A 6,003-nucleotide genomic window follows, 5' to 3' on the forward strand; every position below is an offset into this window, starting at 1 on the left:
CAGTCGGTCATTAGCATCTGATATCACGTGAATGCAGCCCCGGTGAGTTAGAAGAGAGCAGCAGACAGGTGGCTGTAGCATTGTCAACGTGTTAGTGTGTTTTAATTGCTTTTTGGCTTTAGATGTAGCAGACTGTGTTTGCCCTGTGGGTGTATATTGGAGATTAGTGCTCTCATAGAGCTGCAGGTATATACAGCTCTGTAGTGAGGGGAGATTATGAAATTCCAAGTGCATTCTTCATTTTGGCAAAAAAAATAGAAAATATGACTAACTGGAATTAGCCTTCACGGCATCCTTAGACATCTTAGAGAGCCGCAGATACCTGGAGAGGGCATGGAGGTAAAACGCAGAGAGAGAGAGAGAGAGAGAGAGAGAGAGAGAGAGAGAGGAGGATGGAATGAGTTTAATGGTAGAAGAAAAAGCAGGGAGACCTGACAGGCAACGACATTAAAGGTTCAGTCGGTGGGTGCGCCTCATTGCTGCAGCAATTAAAGCTCAGACTTTTGTCTGTTTAGAGGAAAAGGAAGAGACAGAATTGATCGGTGAGCCCTGGAGCCACAAGAGCTTCCCAAATGCCAAAACCAAACACAATATTCTTCCACACACACACACACAGATAACCATGAAAAGAGTCCTCTTTCAAACAGAGCTGGTACACAATGGCCTGCCTTTGAGTGGAGGGTTTAATAAAAAAGACCATATGAGACAAAATGGTTCCTCTGTCTCTCAGTGGTTGAACTACAGGACAATAACCTCAGTCCAGCATTTATACTCTGAGTGACAACTGCGCTCCATAAAGTCAAAACAGTCAATAATCTTTGCTGCATTTCCAATGAATATAATCTATTATGTGGCTGTCCAATTTGAAGTTTTTCACAATCTGGGGTCAAATATGTAACCTCAAATTGAATGCTGTGTTATGCAGTGGTTCCCAACCATTTTGGCTTTAACCCATTAAACCCCAACCCAATGTGTCATGCAGCCTCCTGTCACAGGCTTCACATTGATGTTCCCCGCTCACATCGTTTCATTTAGAAAGTGACAAACACTGACAGCATTGACACGCCTCACGGATGTCCGCCCCGTCCACTTTCTGTAACTGAGGTGCCTCTGGAAAACCCCGATTCAACATGTGATAATGTTAGCTTTTACTACACTCACAATACCATCTTTATACTGGAATTACAACCTTATACAGCAAATCAACAAATTAGTCAAATTACAGACACCTGAGACAATTACACCTTCAATAATTGACACAATAGATACATTAAATGACAAGCGAGATATAGATAATATGCGACAAGCCCCAAGCATCTCAAGGGGTTAAATATTTGAAACAAAATGGAGAGTACATAAAAGCAATAGATCAATCAATCACAGGTGCTCCTACCTTTCTTTACTTTTGCTGCTGCAACAACACAATGCCCCCCCCCCCCCCACACACACACACACACACACGCACGCACACACACACACGCTTGCACACATATATCTTACATGCATATGTGAGATGACAATATGTGGTGACACACAGGTTATCACACACTGATAACAAGAACAACATGTGTGCTGTGTACACTGTCCGTGAACAAACACACACGCACACGCACACGCACACGCACACGCACACACACACACACACACTGTTCCAGTGTTGTTTAAAGAAGTCCAATTAAACGTGATGCTCAACATAATCGCTCTCTCCTCTTTCATTAACTCGTGTTTCTATAGGAAGGCAGGCGAGATGAGCGCTGACAGGGACCTCCCACGCCTCCTACGGCGCCACGGCTCCGGCCACAGTGCAACAGCAGCCTCTAGTGGCGGCATGCAGCTCCTGGGCTGCAGAGCCTTTTTCATTGGACCAGGGGTCAGACATGTTGCACCGTGTCAAAGGCTAATTTCACTCCGATCAAACTGGATTTGTTAGGTTGGTCAGGGTCTGATTTACACAGTGCTGTGGAGCCAACAGCTAGATACTAACACAGCTAGGTGAGGGCATTACAGAGCAGAGGTTCCACATCCACTGTCATGGATTTGATATTTATTCAACTAAAGAGAGAATTTGTGCTTGATTAGAATTTGAGTGAGTTAGAATTTACATGTGTGACGCTTTATAGCAGCTCAGTTGCAGGCTGCACATGTCTGGAGTACACACAGAGATGTTCCCTCCTCTAGTTTTTAGAGGGACAGAGGCATTCGTTTTGCAGAAATAAGTTTTCTCTTCTTCTTTCCTGACTTGTTTGTCATCTTGAGGCCCCACAGTTTTATCCTGTATCTTCTTAGGGTGGGTTCTGCCCCCCATGTTTTGAGCCATTGTTATATATTACTGTGACTGTCATTTGTGACACTTTCTGGTAGTTTAAACAGATTGTGCAACATTTTGTTGCATATTTTATTTTGAAATGTTAGAGGTCCAGCCAGGGGCCCAGAGGACCCAGACGGGTATAAATCATTGTTCCCTCCGTTTTGTTATTCCTCTGCATTACCAAATAATGAAAATACCTCCAGCTGGACACCTTGACCAACAGCACTCTGGTTTACCACAGGGCACCTGACCCTTGAATGTCTCTTTTCTATCCTAAAAGAAAGGTTGACCTGGAGCACAGACCATTTCAAGAGAGGACTGGTTATTACTGTGTGGAGTTTAATGTGACTGTCACATCTGCAAGGTGGAGACAAGAACCTGGCCATGGCTAAAAGTCATTCAGTCCTTTGGGTGTGAGGCCAGCAGTTTTTTGTGTGTGTGTGTGTGTGTGTGTGTGTGTGTGTGTGTGTGTGTGTGTGTGTGTGTGTGTGTGTGTGTGTTCTTGTGACCTGTATTAATGCTTTGTTTTAAGGTGGAACAGTGGAAGGCTGTCTGGAAAGTAAACACATATACAACAGAAAAATAGACTTAATGCAAATACAACTACACAAAGAGCAAACCATTTTTCATGTGGACACTATGGCGACAGTGATGTCTCTTTATGTGTTCCTGCACCACATGCTTCACATCCTGCAGGTATGCAGACCCGATGCAAGGCTTGTGATGGCTCTGCATGAGCCCAGCTTCATTTCCCAGCCAAGCTTTCATGTGCATATCAAAGCTCGTCATCAAAAAGGAATGATTCCATCTCAAAAACATACACGCGTCAAAATACAACAAGGTAGTCCTCATTGAAATGTGAAGCGTGGAAGAGGCCAATAAGCCAGCGACACGGCTCGGCAGGAAAATAACATTAATGAAGACCTGAGAGAGGTGCGTGTGAGCGTGATGCTGACCCTGGGTCAGTCTGCTCTGATTGACCCCAGTGGAAGTTTGCTTCAGTCCTATCAGCTCACAACACTGAGGAGGAGTTGATGTCTGTGCACACTTCACTTCTTCAAAGGGCTGTTTTCCACATCTGTATTGGATTTATTACCACTGGTATCTTATATGTCTCGCTTTGGTCATTACTGTAATTACCTATGATGACTTTTACCCACCCCAGTAATTAGTGAGATCTGGGAACGTGACACCAAAGTATGACAGGCAGAAAACACAAGCAGTCAGATGATAAAACACAACAGTGATTGTGTCGACTGTGCAGAATGAGTTGACAGAAAACCTGGTCGAATCACGTACAGTATGGTAACAATGTTGAGGGCTTTTATGGTGATCGCCTGGTAAATCTTAGCGCAACAATGTTTTCAGATACGCCATCAACTCGCATCATCCATCTGATGCTCTTATATTTTAAAAACACAACAAGCTTCGCACAGCCGTGCCTTAAGCTAAATGCTAACATCAGCATGCTAACATGCTCACAAGCACAATGTCAAACATGTTGATGTGTAGCAAATATAATCTTCTCCATCTTAGTTATGCACATTAGCACCAAACACAAAGTGCAGCTGAGGCTAATGGGAATTAGGTCTGCAGGTATTTCTTCATGAACCAAAGTACTGCACAAATTTAAATGTTGACCTGATGGTGGGTAAAGGGATCACCAATGTGATTAGAGTTCATCCCAATGGGGAGCTTAAATGTAACAAATTCCATGGCGATTCATGCAATAGTTGTTGAGATATTTTATTCTGGACCAAAGTGGTGGGGCGACCAACAGCTATTCTTACAGCTAAGCTGCAAGTATGACTAAAGATGGTGCATAGATGTACACACTGCAAGTAAGTTATCAGAAGAAGATCGCGCGTTTCCTTCCCCTGCCATAGTCGCTCCAAGACATGTAGACTCAAACTGCAAATGTCCTGCTCTCCATGTCTCCATGAAATAGGTCTCCTCGTGACGGCCTACCTACCATGTAGCAACATTCACTTCTAACATTTAACTTAACATAACTACCAAGATAACATTATGTGTATTTGTATGTGATATAATACTTTCCCCTTGGTAATGTAGCCTATGCATTTCCATGAACAATTCTAAGATGCACGAGAAATAAAGGCTTCTGGGGTCGGTTGATAACTCAAACTTGCCGAGAACCTAGATACCCGTTTGATTACATAGACTCATGAATTAGGCACGGTTACGGTCTCGTTCAGTAGCCTGGTGCGTGGTCTCTTCGTGACAGCCTACCTACCATGTAACAAACATGTAACTTAACATAACTACCAAGATAACATGACGTGTATTTATATGTGATATCCATCGATAATGTGGCCTATGAATTTCTACGAACATAATCATCTAAGATGCACGAGAAATAAAGGCTTCAGGGATCGGTTGATAACTCAAACTTGCTGAAAACCTAGACACCCGTTTGATTACATTATACTCATGCAGTACCCTCGGTTACGGTCTCGTTCAGTAGCCTGGTGCGCGGTCTCCTCGATCACGACAGCCTACCTACCATGCAGCCTGCAACATTCACTTCTCTAACATTTAACTTAACATAACTACAAAGATAACATGATGTGTATTTGTTAGGGCTGTCAAAATAACGCGTTAATTTCGATTAATTAATCTGAGAAGAAATAACGCGTTAAAAAAAATAACGCAGATTAATCCATTCCAGCCGTTCTAGCCACCATTGGACTGTAAAATGAAGGAGGGAGACGAGAATGTGCTGCCTGGATCATTAATTGGAACATTTACTTGTAAAAATCTTCTTCCTGCCAACCCTGGCTACCGAAATCTGGTGCCACTGATATGTCTGCGCTTCTCTCTGATGCTCTGAAACAGACGACAACACAAACACCGCTGCACGTGACGCTAGTTAATACTATACTCGACAGCAGCTAACATTAGCCTACCGCTAGCTAGTTAACACTATACTCAACAGCAGCTAACGTTAGCCTACCGCTAGCTAGTAGCTGGATTAAACACGGTTACAATGCTGACAGCTAACGCTAAACGGATAAAGTTTCACTGTGTTTTAGCCGTCGGAAAAACAACACAGACGGTGCGTTCAATGAAACTGGTAAACTACAGCCTCGTGGTGCATTTGCAGTTATTGTAAATGTCCTTTTCCCACAGGGTTGTTTTTGTCGTTCAACAGCAATTTACTAGTGAAATAAGTTATTGTTATTGTTATACATTATTATTAAATCATTTAATGTTGACCATATGGCCTTAGCAATAAACAAGCCGTTCTTTAATGTCACCTGTTGTTTAGTACCCTTTTTTTTTTTCTTTTCTTTTTTAACTTTCTTAAAAAGTATCGGTTCAGGCACCGTTAATTATGTATGCGATTAATTTCGATTAATTAATTACAGAGTATGTAATTAATTAGATTAATTTTTTTAATCGATTGACAGCCCTAGTATTTGTATGTGATGTACTTCCCCATCGATAATGTGTGAATTGCCATGAACACAATCATCTAAGATGCACTAGAAACAAGGTTTGGTTAATAACTCAAACTTGCCGAGAACCAAGACACCTCTTGATTACATTAGACTCGAGCGGTTGCACGATTACATTCAGTCTCGTTCAGTAGCCTGGTGCGCAGTCACCTCGTGACATTTACATACCGTGCACTGTATTATTAAGCAGTTGTCATGTAAAAATGTTGCAAAGTG

This window comes from Sander lucioperca, chromosome 23 (genome assembly GCF_008315115.2).
Source record: "Sander lucioperca isolate FBNREF2018 chromosome 23, SLUC_FBN_1.2, whole genome shotgun sequence".
NCBI lineage: Eukaryota > Metazoa > Chordata > Actinopteri > Perciformes > Percidae > Sander > Sander lucioperca.